The sequence below is a fragment of the Pongo abelii genome, chromosome 4, assembly GCF_028885655.2.
Source record: "Pongo abelii isolate AG06213 chromosome 4, NHGRI_mPonAbe1-v2.0_pri, whole genome shotgun sequence".
Classification (NCBI taxonomy): Eukaryota; Metazoa; Chordata; class Mammalia; order Primates; family Hominidae; genus Pongo; species Pongo abelii.
In genome coordinates this window covers 183094861-183119376 of record NC_071989.2, presented here as the reverse complement: position 1 = coordinate 183119376, position 24516 = coordinate 183094861, and the positions used below count along the sequence as shown (strand labels likewise).

General features: G+C 44.0%; 1 long non-coding RNA gene across 1 annotated transcript; it reads right to left on the bottom strand.

The window, feature by feature from the left end:
* Positions 1–7453: 7453 nt before the first annotated feature.
* Positions 7454–13040, bottom strand: LOC129059303 (uncharacterized). The gene is made up of 2 exons (XR_008525096.2): positions 12479–13040; positions 7454–7943 (listed from the first exon to the last, which is right to left on the bottom strand). It is a non-coding gene; the product is annotated as an uncharacterized LOC129059303 (long non-coding RNA).
* Positions 13041–24516: the final 11476 nt, after the last annotated feature.

The window sequence follows — 24516 nt, the reverse complement described above, 5'->3', positions numbered from 1 at the left end:
TATACAAAAATTAATTCAAGATGGATTAAAGACTTACATGTTAGACCTAAAACCATAAAAACCCTAGAAGAAAACCTAGGCAATACCATTCAGGACATAGGCATGGGCAAGGACTTCATGTCTAAAACACCAAAAGCAATGGCAACAAAAGCCAAAATTGACAAATGGGATTTAATCAAACTAAAGAGCTTCTGCACAGCAAAAGAAACCACCATCTGAGTGAACAGGCAACATACAGAATGGGAGAAAATTTTTGCAATCTACTCATCTGACAAAGGGCTAATATCCAGAATCTACAATGAACTCAAACAAATTTACAAGAAAAAAACAAACAACCCCATCAAAATGTGGGTGAAGGATATGAACAGACACCTCTCAAAAGAAGACATTTATGCAGCCAGAACACACATGAAAAAATGCTCATCATCACTAGCCATCAGAGAAATGCAAATCAAAACCACAATGAGATACCATCTCACACCAGTTAGAATAGCGATCATTAAAAAGTCAGGAAACAACAGGTGCTGGAGAGGATGTGGAGAAATAGGAATGCTTTTACACTGTTGGTGGGAGTGTAAACTAGTTCAACCACTGTGGAAGTCGGTGTGGCGATTCCTCAGGAATCTAGAACTAGAAATACCATTTGACCCAGCCATCCCATTACTGGGTATATACCCAAAGGATTATAAATCATGCTGCTATAAAGACACATGCACACGTATGTTCATTGCGGCACTATTCACAATAGCAAAGACTTGGAACTAACCCAAATGTCCAACAATGACAGACTGGATTAAGAAAATGTGGCACATATACACCATGGAATACTATGCAGCCATAAAAAATGATGAGTTCATGTCCTTTGTAGGGACATGGATGAAGCTGGAAATCATCATTCTCAGCAAACTATCGCAAGGACAAAAAACCAAACACCGCATGTTCTCACTCACAGGTGGGAATTGAACAATGAGAACACATGGACACAAGAAGGGGAACATCACACACCGGGGACTGTTGTGGGGTGGGGGGAGCGGGGAGGGATAGCATTAGGAGATATACCTAATGACAAGTTAATGGGTGCAGCACACCAACATGGCACATGTATACATATGTAACAAACCTGCACGTTGTGCACATGTACCCTAAAACTTAAAAGTATAATAATAATAAAATTAAAAAAAAAAGAAATCCTAACCCCCAAGGTCTTAGGAAGTGGGGCCTTTGGGAGGTGATTAGGTCATGGGATTGATTAGTGCTCTCATAAAAGAGACCCAAGGGAGGGAGCCTGTTCACCTCTTCCACCAAGTGAAGACTCAGGAAGAGGCAACATCTATGTGTCAGGAAACAGGCCCACACCAGACACTGACTCCACTGATGCCTTGATCTTAAACTTCTCAGCCTCCAGAACTGAAGGAATACATTTCTGGGTTGTTTTCTTTTTGTTTTGTTTTGTTTTGTTTTTGAGACTGAGTCTCTGTCTTGTCACCCAGGCTGGAATGCAATAGCGTGATCTTGGCTCACTGCAACCTCCTCCTCCAGGGTTCAAGCAATTCTCCTGCCTCAGCCTCCTGAGTAGCTGGGATTACAGGCGCCCACCACCACGCCCAGCTAATTTTTTTGTACTTTTAGTGGCCACGGGGTTTCACCATGTTAGCCAGGCTGGCCTTGAACTCCTGACCTCAGATGATCCGCGCCCCCCTCGGCCCCACAAGCTTCTGGGATTACAGGCATGAGCCACCACGCCCAGCCAATTTCTGTTGTTTTTAATCTACCCAGTCTATGGTATTTCAGTTTAGCAGCCTGAACAGAAACTAAGTCTCAATTCAAGGGTAAGATACTATCAATTAGCTCGTTAGACTCATGGTTGTTTTTTTTACACTTTCTCTTTCCCTTCTTCCTTTTTTTTTTTTTTTTAACGATTTACTGTTTGATTCATAGGGTTACATGCCTCTTGTCTCTTCCTTTAACCCACTCCCCAAATGATGCTTCTTAAACTCAAACATAAGCATGCCAATTCCCAGCTTAAAAGTCATCAGCACCTCCCTATTGTTTACAGGAAAGTCTCAACTTTCTTGGCTTCAATGTCCTCCAAGTTCTGGTGCCATTTTAATTTCCCACCTCATACCTGTACTTGAACTACTATCAAGTACTATCATTGCTCCTGGATCTCAGAATACCACACATCCTTTACATGGCAGGGACACTGCCCGCATTGCTCCTTACCTTGCCTGGAATAGGCCTCTGTCCCTCTGTTGCCTCTCAGGCTCCCGCTGGAAGGTCCGTAAAGCCTACCCCATCCACTAGGAAGGGTTCATTGCTCCTTGTCCCATCATCCCACATACCTTAAAAGTGGTTCTCAAACTTTAGTGAGCATCAGAATGACGGCGAAGGCTGGTCATCCCACGCCCAGGGTTTCTGATTTGGTAGGCCTGGCTGGGGTCTAAGTACGTGCATTTCTAACAAGCTCCAGGCTGATCCTGATGCTGCCGCTCTGGGCTCCACGCTTTGAAAGCCACTGTAATACAGGAGCACCAACCACATCGTGTGGTAATTAGTAGTTTTCCAAATCTGCCTCTGCCACAGGATTCTGAGTTCCTGAACAGGCTCAGCTGTGCCCATCCCTCACAGCTGTGCCCTCTCAGAAACTGAATGAGGGACTGGACCAGCACAGCATGGTGCGTTCGGAAACAGTTCTGACTGGGATCGTGTCTCCCCCACTTGTTATCATGAAATGATTTCTTCATCTAAGAAGAAAATGTATCTCATGAAGCTATTGTGAGTGTTGAAAGAGAAGAGGCATGAAGTCCCTAGCAGGTAATATGTGATCAGTCAGTATTAATGAGAGGAAGGTGGGAGAAAGGAAGGACGATAGAAAGCAATGAAAGGAGCCGAAATCAGCCAACGTTTTGGCATCCTGGGCTGTGAGCTTGGTGTACAGACAGCATTGCATGGGGACATTCTAGTCCCAAGCAAAGCGTGAGCGGAATTTTATAGGCAGATCCCAGAGCAGCGGCATGATTTTGAAACATTCAAGCTGTCTAAGCTCGTAGGCTTAGAGGTTACAGGGAGCGTTTTCCACTCTGATGAAGAAGAGACACTCAGATATTCCTAAGTAGAACTCTAGCAGGAGAACACGTTTCAGCGGGGATTAGCGATCCCAGGTGCAAGCTGGGTTTAAGGAACGGACCAAGCTAGCAAATGAGACCAATCCCAGCATGAGGCCTGGGATCTCTGGCTAGGGAGGCTGGTGGCTGGAGATTAAGCTCTATCAAGCTCTCTTATGTAAAAACTCTTGAACAAAAAGACTTGATGAGCTTCTAGGTTGCTGAACATGTGGGCTGGGAAGGTGGAGCACCAAGAGAGGGTGTGCAGGCTTCACGTCCCTCCTCCCATACCTCGCTCTCTGCATCTCTTCCATCTGGCTGCTCATCTGTAGTCTTTGTAATGTCCTTTGTAATAAATGGGTAAACATAAGTAAGGTGTTTCCCTGAATTCTATAAGACATCCTAGCAAATTAACCAAACTCAAGTTGTGTGTGGGGGCTGAGGGTCATGGGAAGCCCAATTTGTAGTCAGTGTAGGTGACAACATACTACTTACTTTTTGTTTGTTTTACAACTTACCACTTGCATTTGGTGTCTGAATCGGAGGCAGTTTTGTGGGAATGAGCCTTTAACCTGTGGGATCTGACACTATCTCTTGGTTTGCTTTTCCTTCAGACCATATAAGGTATCATATTCACAGATTACAGGGATTAAGGCACTGATAATTGTGGGGGTTGGGGGAACATTACCCAGCCTACCATAAATAATAAAAGCAATACTGCTGAAAGCTTTGTCAGACTGGACTGGGTGTTTTAATTATATTATTTCTTTTTCTTTTTCTTTTTCTTTTCTTTTTTTTTTTTTTTTTGAGATTGAGTCTCGCTCTGTTGCCTAGGCTGGAGTGCAGTGGTGCTATCTCAGCTCACTGCAACCTCTGCCTCCCGGGTTCAACCGATTCTCCCGCCTCAACCTCTGAGTAGCTGGGATTACAGGCACCTGCCACCATGCCTGGCTAATTTTTGTATTTTTAGTAGAGACAGGGTTTTGCCATGTTGGCCAGGCTTGTCTGGAACTCCTGACCTTAGGTGATCCACTGTAGTCCACTCAGCCATCCTACAAAGTAGGCATTAGAGAAGAGGGCCACACATTGTCATATACCAACCAAGATTTCAACCTTGACACCTCTGTGGAAAGTTCATCTGGTTTTTTGGTTTTTTTTTTTTTTTTTTTTTTTTTTTACCATGATGATGGTTATAACCCTGGAGAACACCCTAAGTACAGAATATTCAAGTTGGTACCTGCATTACCTCCTGTCTTCACCCCAACACAAGAGTTCTTCTGTCCCCAGCTTAGGGTGAGGAAACTGACTGAAAGCAAACAAAAGTTCACCAGATCAAAGAATTCATATGTGACAGAATGTGAGGACTCTTGAGCTCCCTGCTTTCCCCCCAAACACTGCAGGTCCCATTGTCATGTTCAATGGTGGCCCCCATTGGCCCCATGATGAATGGCCTGCCATAGACACATTTTGTTGGCACCATCTTCATTTCAGCCAATCTGCAGGTGCCAGTACACAGCGGCTTACGCGGCTCACCGCCAGCATGTAGTTGTCAGCTGGAATAACTATATTCTACTTGCTAAATTGGATTTCTTTCAGAAAAGGCTAGGACAGCAGATAATGGCAGATTTTATGGCCATCCAATCAGAGGAAGCTGAATTTCATTTGAACAGGTGAGCCTGGATATCTTTCAGCTTTCTCTTTTAAAACCAGAGGGAAGCACTTAGATGCGGAGGCCAATTCATCAGGCTTTAGGAGGCTTTTTTATTAGTCGCTTACAGAAAACATTTTCTTCTTACAGATGGTTACGTATTGCAATAAAAATTCCTGTCTAGGCTCCATGCCTAGCTGAGACGTGAAAAGCCATGGTGGGGCGGGGAGGTGGGGAAGTAAATGGCAGCATCTCATTCCAAGTCAGGAATGAGAGACCGCAAAGATGCCAGGGTAAGTCAAAGGGGAAAGAGGAGACTTTCCAACACGTGGTGTTGGAGCAATTCAATATCCACAAGCAAAAATGAACGTCAACACTTAGCTCACACCATATGCAAAAATCAAAGCAAAATTGTTCACAGACATAACCATAAAGCCTAAAACTATAAAGCATCTAGAAGAGAATGGATGAAAATTTCTGTTACCTTGGGTTAGGCAAAGATTTTTATAGACAAGCACATACAGCAAAAACTATAAAAAATTGATAACTTGGACTTTATTAAAATTAAAAACTTCTGCTCTGCAGAAAACACTGTTAAAATTTTAAAAGCAAGCTTCAGACTTGTAGAAAGTGCTTGTGGAAAAACATATCTGATAAAGGACTTGTATCCCAAGCATATAAAGAACTCTTACCCCTCAATGATTAGAAAATCAACACCATTAAAAATGGACAAAAGATTTAAACAGACACTTACTCAAGTAAAGATGCAGATGGCGAGTAAACACATGAAAAATGCTCAATAACATTAGCCATTAGGTAAATGCAATTTATTTTATTTTATTTTTTTTGAGACAGAGTCTCGCTCTGTTGCCCAGGCTGGAGTTCAGTGGTGTGATCTCGGCTCACTGCAAGTTCCGCCTCCGGGGTTCATGCCATTCTCCTGCCTCAGCCTTCTGAGTAGCTGGGACTACAGGCGCCTACCACCATGCCCAGCCAATTTTTTGTGCTTTTAGTAGAGACGGGGTTTCACCATGTTAGCCAGGATGGTCTCCATCTCCTGACCTCGTGATCTTCCCGCCTCGGCCTCCCAAAGTGCTGGGATTACAGGCGTGAGCCACTGTGCCCGGCCAGGTAAATGCAATTTAAAACCACAATGAGATACCTCTACACACCTATTAGAATGGCAAAAACAAACAAACAAACAAAAATCATCAATAGCAAGTGCCATAGAGGATACAGAGCACTGGAGCTCTCATGCATTACTGGCAAGGATGCAAAATGGCTCTCCTGGCCTCTTTGAAAGAACAGTTTGACAATTTCTTATATAGTTCAATATATACCCACCATATGACCCAGCAATCCTATTATAGATGTTCATCCAAAAGAAATGAAAATATATGTACACAAAAAGACCTGCATGCAAATGTTTATGGCAGCTTTATTCATAATCACCCCAAATTATAAACAATCCAAATGTTCCTCAACTAATGAAAAGATAAATTGCTACTGCTATGGATTCAATGTCCCCTCCAAAACTCATGCTAAAATTTAATTGACATTGTGAGTGTATTAAGAGGTGATTAGGCCATGAGGGCTCATGAAAGGATTAATGTCATTATGAAGGGAGTGAGTTTGTTATCTCGAGAGTGGATTGTGATAAAAGTGAGTTGGGCACTCTCTTGCTCTCTCACTTTTGCTGTCTCTTGCCCTTTCACCTTCCACTATGGGTGATGCAGCATGAGGGCTGTCACCAGATGCAGGCACCATGCTCTTGAACTTCCCAGCCTCCAGAACCATGAGCTACATAAACTTCTTTTCTCTGTAAATTACCCAGCCTCTTGTATTATGTTGTGTCCACACAAAACAGACTAAAACAGCTGTGAAGCAATAAAAAGAAATGAACAACTAGTATATGCAATAACATGGATGATCTTTAAAAGCATGATGCCAGTTGAAAGCAGTCAGACACAAAAGGCCACATACTGTATGGTTTTATTTATATAATAACACTTGGAGCAAAACAACTCAAAAATATTTGGACAGAAATCAGGTGAATGGGCTGGGAGCAGGGGCAGAATGGGGAAGATTGTTGATTGCAAAAGGGCATGAGGGAACTTTCTAGAGTGAGGGAAATGTTCTACATCTGAATTGTGGTGGTGGTTATATGACTCTGAAGCTTTGGCAAAATGTATTGAATTGCATACTTAAGGAGGATAAATTTTACGTTTTGTAAATTATCAATAAAGCTGACTTTGAACAAAAAGAGTGAAAGAATTCACATCCTACTCTTTCCTCCTCCCTGTAATAATATATGAAAGTGATAATAAAGGTGAAAATAACAATGCCAGCACAATTATTACAATAGTAGAAATTTACACTGTAGCACATACATTTAATATCAAACATCAGTCCTGTATTCCCCAGAGCACAAAGCTTGTGGAATTGGATAATCCTTCCCTTATCTTCTGTTTCTATCACAAAACAAAACAAACACAGAAAATAGACTTTCATTTTCCAAAACGTTCTTATTCTGAAAAAAGGATAATATTTTATTTCCTTACACTCTGTTTCAATCCACAAAGGAATAGAGGCAGCTCACAAGAGTGCTTTCAATAAAGTAGAAGCTATAAATAAAAAATCAGGGCCAAAGAAAATACATGTCACACAAAAAGGTCTAAAAGAAGAAGGAAGTTGGGACGTGGACGGGCAAATCATAAGTTTTTACTCACTCATTTAACCATGATTTTCCTGATGGACCATGGAGGGAAGGATGGAAAAAAATGAATGAGCCAAAGAATTTACATAGCACATAACCAGAAACCCTCTAACTCCTCAGTGGGAGAAAATAATATCGATGCAAGACAAGCCATCAAAGGTATTTCAGTAGCTTCCCCCATTTCTAACTGGCTTTGTTCTAGGAGAGAATTAACTTGGCTCGAGAAACAGAAGCAAACATGGTCTCAGAGAGAAGCTTTCCCACATCTGGTTCCCTCTGTGTCACCATGGTGCTGTCCAGGTGGCCTCCTTCCCTAGGGCCAGATTATCCTAGAAGAGAAGCAATGCAGGCTGTCGAAAGAACCTCAGACAAGAAGGCAGACTGGGCTCTGGGCTTTGGTCGCGACTCAGATACTGGCTGGTTGTTGCATGGCTTTGTGCAGGTTGCTTGACTTCCTGTGCCTCAGTGTCCTCATCTGTGAAATGGACACACCTAATGTAAGCATCTCGTGGGACTATTGTGAGAATTCACTTATCAGATGTAAAAGTCATTTGTGAACTTGTGAGAAAGGAGAGAGTGAACCAGAGAACAGAAGCTTCTCCCAGGAGGGAGCATGCCACAGGCTGCACCTGATCTTTCTAGGCTGCTGGGAAGACAGGAGACAGAGGATCAGGAGAGGGAGAATACTCTTAACACCTGACCTGACCAATGTCCTCAACCATGACCAATCCATGGGAATGCCCCTCTCACTTTTTTTTTTGAGAGTCTCACTCTGTCACCCAGGCTGGAGTGCAGTGGCCTAATATCGGCTCACTGCAACCTCTGCCTCCCGGATTCAAGCGATTCTCCTGCCTCAGCCTCCCGTATGGCACTACAGCAAGTGCCATAGAGGATACAGAGCACTGGAGCTCTCATGCATTACTGGCAGGGATGCAAAATGGCTCTCCTGGCCACTTTGAAAGAACAGTTTGACAATTCTTATATAGTTCAATAGACACCCACCATATGATCCAGCTGGGACTACAGGCATGCACCACCACACCCAGCTAATTTTTGTATTTTTAGTAGAGACGGAGTTTCACCATGTTGGCCAGGATGATTTCGATCTCTTGACCTTGTGATCCACCCACCTTGGCCTCCCAAAGTGCTGGGATTACAGGCGTGAGCCACCACGCCCGGCCGGGAATACTCCTCTTCTTGAGGTTGAAACACCCTGTCTTTGATCCAGACACATCTTTAAGACTAAGGGAAGATCAGGGGGAGGAAGGAAGGGTGACCTCCTTTTAAACTAACAGGAGTCATGACATTTTTCATGTGGTTATGGACTCTTCATAAACAAGCTTTTAAATGGCTCCATTGAGATGAGATGACATTTCACTAAATCATTTCCTTATACCCCCTTCTCTCAGATCTTGCTGTTATAAAGCACACTGCAGCCAGTATCTTCATGCACTCAACTTCTCTGACAGCCTCTGATTAGTGGATGGGTGACTAGACACACTGAAAGAACATGTTACTGGATAAAATGATAGCTTTTATTATGGGTTGAATTGTATACCTTTAAAATATTTCAAAGTGATCTTATTTGAAAATAAGATCACAGATGATCAAGTTATAGTGAGGTCTCTCTTTTTTTTTTCTTTCTTTTTTTTTTTGAGACAGGGTCTCACTGTCATCCAGGGTGGAGTGCAATGGCACAATCATGGCTCACTGTAGCCTCGATGTCCTGGACTCAAATGATCCTCCCACCTCAGCCTCTTGAGTAGCTGGGACTACAGATACAAGCCATCACACCTGGCTAATTTTTTTGGATTTTTTTTAGAGACTCGCCATGTTGCCCAGGCTGGTCTAGAACTCCCAGGCTCAAGCTATCCATCTGCCTTGGCCTCCCAAAGTAGTGGGATTACAGGCATGAGCCACCTCACCTGGCCATGATGAGGTCACTAAGGTGGGCCCTAATCCAATGTGACTGTGTCCTCATAAAATGGAGAAATTTGGACACAGAGACAGATATGCAGAGAGGGACAGTGATGTGAAGACACAGGGAGAATCCCTTCTACAAGCCAAGCAATGCCTGAAATTACCAGCATCTAGGTGAGAGGCATGGAGCCAATTCTCCCGCAAAGCCCTCAGAAGGAACCAGCCCTGCTGACATCTTGACCTGGGACTTCTGGCCTTCAGAACGGAGATAGTACATTTCTGCTGTTTAAGCCACCCAGTTTGTGGCACTTCGTTATAGCAGCCTGAACAGATTATCCAGACTCTCAAATGCTGGCTCAAAGCCAGCCCATGAACAAGTTTTTAGTGGTCTGCAGTCAACTAAGAAAAGAAAGGACACTGTAGAAAATTCTTCATAATTTAAACTCATTCAATGTTTTATTGTCACAGATTACCCTTTTCTGGTACTATGTGGCAGGTTTATTGTTACATCATTACCTGGCCAAACAAAAAGTTTTTAAAAAATATATATTACTCCAAGAAAGTGAAAGGCATAGAAAACCCTGGAATAAATCCACTGAAGGGCCCTTTCCACCTCCGTTTTGGTGAGTCTAGATGAGCAGTAGACCCTGGAGAAGGCAGGAAGGACACACAGCCACGCAGAAGGCAGTCTCTAGATGGCAACCACCATGAAGGCCTTTTCTTTGTCTCCACAACATTTTAGCACAGACCTTTCGACATAGACTTGCTCTGTGATTCCTACTGATTGATTAATAAGTTAGCAAGATGGAATGTAATTTCTGAACCAAAGGGACGCCTGACATTGGGAGAAAAAGCCAGGAATGCTGATCATGGCAGGGCAGACACCTGCTGGGAGGGCTGCCACTGCCCTGCTGAGTCTATGGTGCACCTCGCTACTCAGTCACAGCCATCCTTCTCAAAACCTTCCTCCACAAGGCATCCAACACAGCTACTAGGAACTGAACTTGACACTTGAGCTGAGTCCAATGTCTTCACTAAATACCCAAGTGACAAATACTCCCCGAAACTCTACTAACCTAGGAAGTGTGCTAGGGTGTCACTCTCCCAAGTGGAATTTCTGGCTCCCTCTCATAAGCCAGGCTGCTGACAAGAAGCCCCTTCCATGCCTTCCTCGAATTTACAGTGATGCAGGGCATGTTCCCCTTTAGTACAGAAGAGCTTTCATCCCTTTAGCCCTTTGTCCCAGTGGCCTGTAGCTGCCTCCGATAATCAGGTCTGGGACCAGACCCCAGGCATCTGCTGTGTTGTGTATGACACACACTCCGGGTGTGGGTGGGCATCCCTAGCATGAAATCATCATGTGTCAGGATCCAATCTGGGTCACTCCAACTGGTCTGTTCATGACATCCTGAAGACCAAACCCCTGAAGCAAAATTGCCTTCACTTCCCACCACTAATTCTCATTCTGGTTAGACCTGGTGTATTGGTTTTCCATGGCTGCTGTAACAAATTACTCAGGGGCTTACAACAATAGAAATTTATTCTCTCACAGAAGTCCAAATTTAGTATCACTGGGCTGAAATCAAGGTGTCACCAAGGGCTGCACTCCTTCTGCAGGCTCTAAGGGGAGGATTCATTTCTTCCCTCCTCCAGCTACTGGTGTCTGCCAGCATTCTTTGGCTTATGGCCACATCACTCCAATCTTCTAGGCCAGCATCTTCAAAACTCTTTCTGCTCTTACGGTCACATCACCTTCTCCTCTCCGTCTCAAATCTGTTTCTCTCTTACAAGGATACATGTGATTGTATTTAGGGCCCTCCCGGATAATCCAAGATAATCTCTCTATCTCAAAATCCTTAACTTAATCACCTCTTTTGCCATTTATGGTAATATTCATGTTGCCATAGAAGGTAATATTCACTTTGCCATAGAAGGTAATACTCACAAATTCCAGGGGTCAGGACTTGGAATCTCTTTTTTTATGGGGGAGGGTGGCATTTTTCAGTCTGCCAGACTTGGTTTTATCTGTACTCCATCCTAACCATGCCCATTAAGGCCAATGCAGCCGATGTGTGTAGAATTCATGGGCTATATGGGATTCATGTGAGCTCATATCTAAGGCTGGGGTAGGAATGGGGAATCACTGATGAGGCTTCTGGGCTGGTAGTTGAAGAGATAAAAATCAAGGTGGTGGGCCAGGTGCAGTGACTCACGCCTGTAATCCCAGCACTTTGAGAGGCCAAGGCAGGTGGATCACTTGAGGTCAGGAGTTTGAGACCAGCCTGACCAACATGGTGAAACCCCGTCTCTACTAAAAAGTAGCCAGACGTGGTGGTGCACACCTGTAATCCCAGCTACTCAGGGGGCTGAGGCAGGAGAATGACTTGAACCTGGGAAGAAAAACCCCTGCTTGCACTGAGAAGCAATAAAAAGAAATGAACGACTAGTATATGCAATAACATGGATGGTCTTTAAAAGCATGATGCCAGTTGAAAGCAGTCAGACATACTGAGCCAAGTGTGAAACCTTGCAGTGAGCCAAGATCGTGCCATCGCACACCAGCCTGGGCAAGAAGAGCGAAACTGCATCTCAAAAAAAAAAAAAAAAAAAATTAAGGTGCTGTTGGGCTTATCTTGCAAATAGGATGAGAATAAAGGTTTGCTCAAACTCCAGCAATCATGGTCTAGAGAGAAAGAAGCTCATGTGTATTTATGCAAGACTCTATTGCAGCCTCCAGAACAATAGAACAGTGTTGCCCACAGCCTTATGGAAACTTTTCTCTGTTTTCCATTCACTTCCCCTCTCTTGAAACAGGTAACACGGGTTATCTACCCAAGGTTTAATTCCTCCTGCCTCTCCTTCTTAACAGAACCCACATATTCTTCGGAGACCTACTCCCCTCCCTAAGGACTTGGCTACCTCATCCCTACGAGCTGCAAGATTGGGCTCTCATTATTCTAGACCAATCATCGTGGGTTCAATCATAGTGGGAAGTGCTGCACCTTTTATTTATTTATTTATTTATTTTATTTTATTTTATTTTTTTGTGTGAGCACATAGGGAGCCAATGTAAGAACACCATTTACTTACTAAAGATGTCAGCGTGAAGATGAGAAAATACGAGTCCTTAGTGAGTTAACTGAGCTGCTGAATCAGCCAACCCAGAGCCTCCTCACTTGCAGAGTTCTTAGGATGTTGAGCTAGTACATTTCCTTGTTGTTTAAGAGAATTCAAGTTGGAGCCCAAAGTATTCTAAGCCGCTTTCTGTGGAAGGACCTGATACTGCCTGGGCAAACCCACTTTTCCTTCTGGCAACACAAAAGAGGAACTGTCTATATCACAGAGAAAATCTTATATTAGATTTCAGATCAGGGCCTGTATTTATGTAACAAGTTGGAGGAAGATGAATTCACCAAAAATCTCTTTAAAAGTGATAGCTGAGGCTGAGCACGGTGGCTCACACCTGTAATCCCAACACTTTGGGAGGTCGAGGCGGGTGGATCATCAGGTCAGGAGATCGAGACCATCCTGGCCAACATGGTGAAACCCCGTCTCTACTAAAATACAAAAAATTAGCTGGGCTTGGTGGCACATGCCTGTAGTCCCAGCTACTCAGGAGGCTGAGGCAGGGGAATCGCTTGAACCTGGGAAGCAGAGGTTGAAGTGAGACGAGATCCTGCCACTGCTGTCCAGCCTGGAGACACCAAGACTCTGTCTCAAAAAAAAAAAAAAAAAAAAAAGTGATAGCTGAGTTAATGAGAAAAATAGTTTGATAAGTATTTAAAGTCACAGTAGTGATTGTGAAGCATTTAAGCTTCACTAGAACAGAGGAGAGGATACTATTTGTTGCCTAGGAGAAGGTGGAATGTTGAAATAAGAGGACAAAAGAGAGAGAGGGGATTCAGGAGACAGCAGAAAGCTAGGAACCTGCGTGGTCTCACAACTTTCTCTGGAAACTTCTCATATCTCCCCACATCCCCGCATTCTGGTACAGCTCAGAAAAAACACAAAAATGCTAATAAAAGTGGACCACTTGTAGAAATCAGTGACGAAGCTGATTTTGGTTTCTATAGGGCCATAGAGGTAACAGAATAAATAGCATAGAAAGAAGTAAGAAAATGAAGACAGAAACATAACAAATAATTCCTCATCACTTTCTCCCAAATCAATAAGAGACATTTGGTTTTCATGAGACTAGTATTGGGGCCTGAGCAGCAGGGAGCTTTAGATTATATCTAGGTTCTAATGCTGTTTCTCTACCACAAATCACACTGAGCTGTCTGGCCCAACATCTCCCCAAATTTGGACCACTAGTCCACTAGTGGGCTTTGTTTTGAGCATTTTGTTAGTCTGCTCCACTCTGTGGCCAGTGCAAGCCACGCTTACCAGCCGCATTTGGAAAAGCATAGCCTCAAATACTCACATCCTTCCAGTACGACTTTGGTCTTCCCACCTTGCTTGCTGCTCTCTTTCTTTTTTTCTTTTCTTTTTTTTTTTTTTTGAGACAGAGTCTTCCTCTATCACCCAGGCTGGAGTGCAGTGGTGCAATCTCAGCTCACTGCAACCTCTGCCTCCCAGGTTCAAACAATTCTCATGCCTCAACTTCCTGAGTAGGTGGGATTATAGGTGTGCGCCACCATGCCCAGCTAATTTTTGCATTTTTAGTAGAGACAGGGTTTCACCATGTTGGCCAGGCTGGTCTCGAACTCCTGGCCTCAAGTTATCCACCCGCCTTGGCCTCCCAAAGTGCTAGGATTACAGGCGTGAGCTACCGATCCTGGCCAGCCCTCTTTTTATGCATCCATGGCATCGTGTTTCCTAGACTTTTCAGCACTTTGAGGATGTGAATATAGCCTTTCCTAAAGAAATGACTTCCTAGCAAAATTTCCCAACATGAGCACTCAGACCTGCTATTTGCTTAAGTAAGCAGTCATTTGTACAGATGAAATGAGCAGTTACATATGTGCAGATAGGTCCTAATAGGTACCGTATGTTTCAATTACCCATTTTTCCAGCCCCCTGGATGGATTGGTTATTAATGCAACATATGGAGCAATTTAGCACCAGCAAACTCCCCAAATGCCACCCTTCCCTTCCCCTTCCCAGACCCACAAGCTTTTCCTGGCATCCTCCACTTCTTTGTCATTGCAGAATAAATGCCACTAAGGAGTATCCAACACATGCCCTTAGTTCCGCTGACAGTTAAATTGCGTTTCCTTAACGAGAGTGCCAGTTGGGAAATCGACAAGCCTTCATTGTCAAGGAGACTCTCGACTGACAAAAGCTGGGTTTCTAAATTGCATCCTCTGTAAAAGCTGGTCTGTTTGGAGTTCTGTCAGCTCAAAGTCTTCGAAGGGTCTGAAGCTCAGGGATAACTGATGTTTGGGAAGATGGACCCAAAGTTCTTATGAAATCCTGGGGTTTCTTGTGAGCCATTATGAAAATGTTGATGATGTTCACTGTTCAGTACACCCCCATAATACCATCAGAGATGCTCAGAAATCTTTAGAAACAAAAGCAAATAGGAAATCATATAAGCTGACAGCTTTCAGGCTGTTTTCCCTGCAACGCTGGGAGTCCCTGGAGAAACCTACAGGTGGGAGAAGTCTGAGTGGGCCGGGATCCTGCCCTTCACAACGCTGCTTTGACCAGACCTGTGCTATTTATACTTTATAGGCTTTATTATTTATTGAGCTTATTCATGTGAATAAAAGATTCCACAGCCAAAGGAAGTAGAGAAACAAAACAGGTTATTGGTTTCTGACCTGGCCCTCCAAAATCTTTTAAGTTCTTGAAGTGATGGGGGCAGGGGAGGTGGTGGAACAGAACTATTTTTAAGTATTTTGCAAAGCTTAATAGAGCTTCTCCATGTACTGAGTGCACCCTGAAATGTCAAGCAGTGATCTCATCCGCCCCTCCCACCCCTGGTTTCATTACCACCTTCACAGCCATGACTCACAGACCATGTCTCCAGCGCAGACCCCTTTTCCAGAATCCAGACCTGAACAGACATTTGTTCAAACCACAGCCACATTGGGAACGCATCTCAAACTCAGCAGGCTCAAACCCAAAGCTATGTTCCCCTCCCCATCATCCACTGCACGGGCCAACGTGACTGCCTCAGCAAAAGGCAGCTTCCTCTCTTAAGCTGCACGCAATAGAACCCATAGACCATCTTGATGATGCCTCTCTCTTTCCTTGAGGATCTGGGCCATCACCACGTCCCCTCCATTCTCCCTTCTCAACAGCTCTGTAAAGCGTTCTCATATTTCCATTTCCTCTGATATCACCATACTACAAGAACTACTTGAACAGGCAACTGGTTTCTTTGCTTCTACTCTCCCTTCTCTACTCCAAACTCCTCCCTACTAAAGTAAACGGGAATCAACATTTTCCAAGATGAATCTGACCATGTCCACTTCGGTCCCCTTAGTGTCTTCACATCTTATGATGAAGCGCACAGTCCTTAACATGGCCCATGACTGGGCAAGGCCCACTGTCATCGTTTATCGCATGCCCCTTGTAACCCATGGTCTAGCCACTCTGGCTTCTTATCAAATTCCTGATCGAGCCGGTTGCTGTCATTTGAAACATTCGGAAAGACTCTTTGAGACCCCTGTGCCTCAGAAGATTCTATCAGTGTTGGTAGAGTGAATCAATTCAACTGCCCACCTTCCTTCTTCACTGGGCCCTAACTCTACACTGCTGGATGCACCACCGTGGGTGAGACAGAGACAGGCAGAGGCCACAGCAGGGCTGGATGCTGAGTCACTGTCACCATGACAGTGACCGGGCCTTATGAATGCGACCGGGCCTTATGAATGTGGAAACAGTGCATTATATTGCCAGGGCTGCTCCTGCTGTGATACAAGCCAAGTGACCCAGCCCAGAGGCAGCTGGGGCCCTGTGGGGTATGTTTCCTAATGTTAAATTATTCTCTTTCTCAGCTCCGATACAACGTGGGGCAGGGAAAAGAGCGTGGACTTCACAGTGAAAACAATCTGTTTTCAAATCTCGACTCCCACCTCATGAAATTTCTGAGACTCTTCTCGCACCTGTAGAATGGGGGTGATGGCGGCATCTGCAGCATCAAGTTGTGGTAGGACCATTTTTCAAGCTTTTCTGGGACAGTAGGCAGAGAAGAATGCACGTGCGGTTCCAGAAGGCTGGGGTGCAGGTTAAAGCAGCCTACTGCATACATGAAATACCCTTGAACTGGAGCTGCTGTTAAAAAATTAACTTGAGATGTGCATTCTAGTTCATAGTTTAATTGTTAAAAATTTCCCTCCGCTGGGCACAGTGGCTCACACCTGTAATCCCAGCACTTTGGGAGGCCAAGGCAGGCAGATCACCTGAGGTCAGGAGTTCGAGACCAGCCTGGTGAACATGATGAAACCCTGTCTCTACTAAAATTACAAAAATTAGCCAGGCATGGTGGCGTACGCATGTAATCCCAGCTACTCAGGAGGCTGAGGAAGGAGAATCACTTGAACCTGGGAGGCAGAGGTTGCAGTGAGCAGAGATCGCACCACTGCATTTCAGCCTTGGTGACAGAGCCAAGACTCCATCTCAAAAAAAAAAGAAAAAGAAAAAGAAAAAAAATTTCCCTTTACAAAATTTTACATAAAAACCCAAGTTCTAGAAACAGCTTTATCATGCAAATATGTACATTTTCTCAAATACCACCTATCTTCTGAAACACACCACCAGAGTCCCCCTGGGGGTGCCTGAGTACTCCATTTTGAAAAGCATAATTTGGAATTGGCAACAATAACGAAAATTACTACTCAATTTATTGAACGCATGTTAGGGACTTAACTTGAATTTTCTTACTTGATCATCTCAAAGACATTAGGAGGTAGAAATTATTTCCCTAATTTTACAAAGAGAAAACCAAGGCTCTGAGAGATTAAATGTCCAGCCCAAGTGTGTAACAGCAGCAACGAGAATTTGCACCTGGTTTGTCATAGCCAAAGTTCAGAATTTTACACACTAGGCTACATGAATTGCTGATGTGTGTGAGGGACCTGGCCCAGTGGCTGGCACGTAGTAGGGACCAAGGTCAGTTCCCACTGTGACTACCCCTCAGCATGTGAGTCAGGGCACACCACCAGGAGCAGGCACTGAGAACCACTCCTGCAGGTCACCAGGGTGGGCCGAGCTGGCATTTGCCAGGGAGGTGGCTGGAATAACTTCACCTCTTGCTCACCAGTTGAACCTAAATCTCTTTCTGCCTCCTTCCAGATTGGGTAGTCTGAAAATCTCCCAGGTGTTCCCCAAAGCTAGTCAGCTGTTACCATTTAATAGTGAGCCTGGGGAGGGTAATGCAGTGTCTACCCTCTATCATGGGGATCAGTGGCCCCAAAGAGAGAAGTGGCTGCAGTCAAGAGGAGGAGCCATTTTGCAGGCCAAGGCAGCCTTCGTGGCCTTGGGAATCTAAACAGCCCCATTAAAGGGAGCAAGTTTTTCGCTCCAAGTAAAAAAAAATAAAATAAAATAAAGGATGTTGAGTTTCTGAATAGAAAAATATAAACCAAAAGGTTATTGCTATTATTCTGCTAAGTTGTCGTAACAAGGATTACAGTTTGAGTGTGATATTACTTTTTCATACGTTTTCTCTTCCTGAGCAATCGCTTGATAATAAACACTCATGTATGACAGCAATATCCTTATATCCATCCATCCACCCACCCAACCACTTGCAAGGGCCAGGAAATGCTTTTGTCACTGCAGAAGGGCCTTCCACATCCCTGACTTCTTCTACCAACCAGAGGCTGAAGACACAGATATGTTGCCTCCCTGGCCTGGCCTCACTGAGCTCCACACTGAGAGGTACCGAGGCTTATGAAGCAGAGCTCCCTCAATTTATGCAACACAACCCTAAACTGACACATTTCCCTCTCCTATCCCCAACTTGCTTCTGTTATAGGATCTGTCCTGGCATCATCATCTAGAGTAATTAGATGTAGTTTGGACACAAGTAAAAATCCTGAAAATTTATACATATACTGCATCTCTCAGAGTAACCAACTAGTTGGTGAGGGGAAGTTCCTCTTTACCTCCTGGCAAAGAGGGAAGGTATAACTGTATGATCAGCATTTTGCAACCCCTAATGAAATAATGGATTTTGGCATTCATGATCAAAGTCCACTAACATCAGGAAAAGAAAAATAATCGGATCTGAGCTGCTTCCTGTGCACAGCACCACTTATGCAATGGGGCTGGCAAAGTTTCAAACCTGGATCCGAGCAGCTTCTAGAGCCAACCACCAACTTAACAGGAAACACAGAAGACATAGGAGCTTGTTAAGTGCCACCAAGGGAATGTAATTAGCAAAGTCCAGACTGTGGGAAACATAGAAGACACATGACTCAGTTCCTTCAACAACAACAAATGACAAGATGGTGGAGAAGGGGTCTATAGACTTTTTTAAGTCTTAAGAGACATGTTAACTGATTCAAAGAGATTAATTTAAGAAAAACATGTATAAGACAATTGGGAAGTATCAACACCAACTAGGTGTTTAATGATATCAAGAAATTATTATTGATTGTTCTGGGCTGTGATGATGGTATAATGATTATATTTTTAAAGGGCAGTTTTGCTTTTAGAACTACCTGCTGAACTATTAAGAGATAAAAGGGCTGGACACGGCGGCTCACACCTGTAATCCCAGCACTTTGGGAGGCTGAGGCAGGTGGATCACCTGAGGTCAGGAGTTCAAGACTAGCCTGGCCAACATGGTGAAACCCCATCTCTACTAAACACACACACACAGAATTAGCTGGGCTTGGTAGCAGGAGCCTGTAATCCCAGCTACTTGGGAGGCTGAGGCAGGTGGATCACCTGAGGTCAGGAGTTCAAGACTAGCCTGGCCAACATGGTGAAACCCCATCTCTACTAAACACACACACACAGAATTAGCTGGGCTTGGTAGCAGGAGCCTGTAATCCCAGCTACTTGGGAGGCTGAGGCAGGAGAATTGCTTGAACCCGGGAGGCAGAGGTTGCAGTGAGCCGAGATCACGCCACTGCCCTCCAGCCTGGGTAAGAGAGTGAGACCCTCTCTCTTTAAAAAAAAAAAAAAAAAGAGAGAGAGAGAGATAAAAGGGCCAGGTGCAGTGGCTCACCTGTAATCCCAGCACTTTGGGAGGCAGAGGTGGAAGGATCATGTGAGCTTAGGAGTTAGAGATTAGCCTGGGCAACATAGTGAGACCTCATCTCTAAGAAAAAATATATGTATGTAAAAAAGAGATGAAAGGATAGAATGTCTGGGATTTACTTCAAAATCATCTAGGGTGCAGATGGGAGGTTGTGTACATGGCAAAAGCTTGTTCACAGTTACAAGTGTTGAAATTGGATGATGGATATATAGGCATTTGACATACTGTTCTCTCTATTAATTTGTATATATTTAAAATATACCACATATATCTTTTAAAACTTCAAAAATAATGTCTTAAACAAGATTCATTAACACATATTTTTTCAACACCTACTATGTGTTGTGTGGGAGCTTAAAATACATTAACAATGGCCGGGCACATTGGCTCATGCCTGTAATCCCAGCACTTTGGGAAGCTGAAGCGGGCAGATCATGAGGTCAGGAGATCGAGACCACAGTGAAACCCTGTCTCTACTAAAAACAAAAAATACAAAAAATTAGCCAGGCACGGTGGTAGGCGCCTGTAGTCCCAGCTACTCGGGAGGCTGAGGCAGGAGAATGGTGTGAACCCAGGAGACGGAGCTTGCAGTGAGCCGAGATCGCGCCACTGCACTCTAGCCTGGGTGACAGAGCGAGACTCCATCTCAAAAAAAAAAAAAAAAAAAAAATACATCATTAACAACAAAATAAAATGCTTGCCTTTATGGAGCTTCCATGCAGGTGGTGGGAGACAGACTGTGCACAGTACACATAATAAATAAACACAAACACAGCAACAAGCACTGGACGTCACTGGAGGGAGTGGGTTGTCATTTTTAACTGGGTGGCAGAGACATTTGCACGAAGACTTGATAGAGACAAGGAAGTCAGCCACAAGAATATCTAAGTAATGGTACCCCTGGGAAAGGAAACAGCCAGTGCAAAGGCCAGAGGTAGGAATGTGGCTGCGAAGTTTGAGCAATAGCAAGGACACCAGTGTAGCTGCAGCAGAGTGAGTTTGGGGAAGAGTAGTTCTAAAGAGGGGTCAAAGAGAGCTAAAAGGATGGGGGAAAAGTCATGTAAGGTCCTGTAGACTCTCTTAGGGACTTGGACATTTATCCTGGACAGGATGAGGAGCCGTGCAGAGTTCTGAGCAGGAGCAATATGACTCAACCACATTTAAAAAGATGCCCTTTGACTGCTATGAGAATAGACTGCAGGGTGCAGGGAGGCTTCTGTGGTGAGGAGCCTGGTGACTCAGACCTGGGAGACAGCAGTAGAGATGGACAGAAGTGCTGGATTCTGGATATATTTTGAAAGTAGAGCTACCAAGATTGCAAGTGGAGTTTGAGAGAGAAAAAAGTCACGGATGACTCAAAGGCTTAAAGCCAGAGCAACTAAAAGGATGGAGTTCTGTGTCAACTCCATTGACTGAGATGGATTTGGCATAGAACTTGGTATTTCTCTCTCACATACAGTGAGTTCAAAATAAGCCATCCAGAGTTAGTGTGGCTGTGCCTTGGTCTTAGACACAGACTGTCTGCAGCTTTTTCCTGCACCATCCCCTGGGATTTGGGCTCATGCTCCTGGTCCAAAGGCAGAGTTCCAGCCATCTCATCTGCATTCTAAACAGCAGTATGAGGAAGGAGGGGAAGGGGAACAAATGACATGGCCCAGTTCTATTTTAAGGACATTTTCCAGAAGCTGACACATGATGCTTCTTCCTGTATCCCATTGTCCAGAACTTAACCACATGTCACTGCTATTTCCTAGGATGCTAGGAAACAGCCCCTATTTCTGGTACCCAATGAAACACTGGAGGTTTTAGTACCAACAAAAATATAGAGAATGAATATTACGGTAACCACGTACAGTTTGTGACAGACCATCCATCCAGTTGCCTCAAGTGGAACCTGAATCACTTTCAGTTGTTCATCCTCAAATGGTGTCAGTTGTATCTCCTCAATAGAAGAGAATACTCTCATCATTGGACTTCTGAGTCAATCAAACATGAATTTAAATCCCTGTTCTGCTCCTTACTAGCCATGTGACCTTACATTCCACCCTTGTGATACTTTGCATAAGCTTCCCCCAGATTGGGAATGCTCCTTATCCTTGCCCTTCATGTAGCACACTCCTACGCACTCCTAGTCATCCCTCAGTACCCTTCCTAAATGGCCCCTTGGGGTCATTTCTTTAGGTAAGCCTTCCTTGATTTTATCAGGATATGTATCCACCTTCCTAACTGACCTAATCTCCCCTAAGCACTACATCTAACTCATTTATGTGTATCCAGAACACAATCAACATTCAGAAAATGTTTCTTTTATTTGAACTGTGTTTCCAAATTTTAAATGTTTGCGTGTAGTAAGTAAGAAATAAACGACAGCTATTGTTATCATTGTGGTTACTATTATTATTACAATTATTTTGTTGTCATGTGTACACAATGTATGTGATGGCCTGGCTCTTACTCCATATCCTTGTAAAGGAAGTCAACAGAGTGAAAATTATCAATGAAATCCCAACTAAAGAAGGGTCTTTGGAAGGTGACCAAAATAAGAAGTTGTTTTTTTTTTTTTTATCAGGAGGGCTGGCCACCCTGTCACAGCTAAATGGGCTTTCATTTTCTCAGTGTGTGGAACCCAGAGCAAAATCCAGGCACGTCTGATAAAACTTCTGTCCTTTTTCCAGTCTTAAATCAAAGAGAAATTTGCTTGCAGCATCAACTCTGAGTCTTAAAAAAGCAATGCATTAGCATCAACAGCGGGATTAATTAGGCTTCCCTGGAAACTGTTCAAACAAAGAATCGCGCAGTTCTCTAGGAAGGTCAGGCTTTTTCATTCTTTTCCGCAGCAGTTCAAGTTATGGCTTCTGCACAGGCCCACACTCTGCCACAGGTTGGAGGAACATTCATTCCACTGCCCTGGGGTCTGATGGGATCAGACACTGGTTCTCAGGGGTGGTGCTCTGAATGGCCAGGCCTTCGAGGGTGTTAGCCAGAGGTGCCGGGTTCCAGGACCAAGGCCTAACGAAAAGATGAAGTGCTTCGAAGTCCAGCATAGTAAGTCCTGCCATTCCCCCCACTGGACTTCATTTTCCTCCTCTGTGAAATAGGCCTGATATTCTCTATAGAGCAAAATTGCCATCAAGGTTAAAAAAGGTAATGTGATCTTCCCAAACTCCAGCACACAACTATCCCAATCTCATAAAAATAGCATAACATTTTTTGCGATGAATTACTTAATATTTTCTTTCAATCAATATATTTTATAAGGAGATGCTGTATTCTTTAAATAGAAAGAAATATTTTCTAAAATTACATAACCCAAAACTACTAAAATAGCTATTAAAATATTTTTTGAAAATTTTATGTACCACTAAAAATCATCCTGTTAATTAGCAAGGTATTATACAAGCCAGGCTTTGGGGAAAACTGTGATGTTGTCTGTAGAAGAGGAGATCTCCTCTGGGACACAAATGTGTGGATCTTTGTGAAGTTTGGCGATTGCCCTCCCGGCCCTCTCTTCCCACTCCTTCCTCCCGCAGGGTCTCTTTGTTGTCTCTGTGCTAAACAGTCTCCTCACCATCTTAAAAGTCCTTGCTTCCTGGTCAAGGCTGATGCTTGCTTACACTGAAACGGTAGGAGACACAACCCTTGTCCAACCCATCAGGGGAGGTGCATGAAGCCTCACCACAGCTGTGGTTCCGATGTGTGCAGCTCTGTGTGATGACTAGGTGCCCTGAAGGAAGCCAAACTACTCTATTTTTCCCCAGCGGTTTTTCAGTTGAACCACAGTGTGTGTGTGTGTGTGTGTGTGTGTGTGTGTGTGTGTTTTCGGTTGAAAGCCTACTATAACACTACTTTGTTTTTGAACTAATGTGTACTCAGTGAGAGCTCTTTTGGATGCAAGTCACAGAACAGCCCTTCCTGTGCACATTGAAATAATGATAATTTATCAGCTCACAAAACCGAATAGACTACTGGCTTCAGGCAAGGTTTGATCCAGGGCTAAAATCACGTGACCAGGATGAATTTTTCTCTCCATTTATTTGCCTTGTTCTCTTCACTGAGGCTTCCTTCTCTGCAGGCTTTCCCATCATGGTCATCAATGACTAACGTGAGCTCCCAGGGCTCATGTGTCTAGGCTTAAACGCAGCAGAAATAGACAAGGCTCCCTAAGCCAGCAACCCCTGCAAAATCCTGCAATCTATTCTGATGGGAAATTGTAGGGCACATACCCACCCCAGAATCAATCCCTGTTACCAGCGGATATGGCCTTTGATTGCTCTGCCCAAAGTCAGTCAACTCTGCCAGAAACATGGGCTGAACGTGGAATAGGTGGTGGCCTCACAGAGGGAAGTTGGGAGGTGGTTACAATAAGAATGAATGGATGTTGGGGGCAGAAACCATACTCATTCAGCCTATCAGTTAGTATCATGTGCAGCTGCTTATAAAAGAAGAGCAAAAAAGGCTTTAAAAAGATAGAAGGAGTCCCTTCTCACACAAAATACATATGGGATTGGGTATTGCAAAGCTGGCCTGACGGTTCCATGGTATCATGAAGAACTTGCATATAGCCACTCTCAAAGTTCCATCATAATCTTAGATGGGTACTGGAGGAATAGCCTGTTATCCCAGGTTGGGAGCGGGAGGAAACAGATATATGAGGAGAATGGGAGACAAGTGGGACCCCTCCCAGCTGAGTTCACAACCACCAAGTCTCATGGGCATAACTAGCTCTAATGGAAGAAAGGCTGGAAAAATGCCATCTTGTTTTCCATGCAGCTGAAAATCAGGATTCTGTTACTGTGAGTATTACTTCTTCAACATCATATAGGTGAGAAGACCAAATTCAAAGAGGTGAAGCAACTTGTGCCCCTCACATAGAGGGTAAGCCCCAGGTCTGGGATCCACACTGATCTCAGCCTCTCCATTCCACTCGTCCTGATTCCTCATTACTGCAGCAGCACCTTCTGAGAAA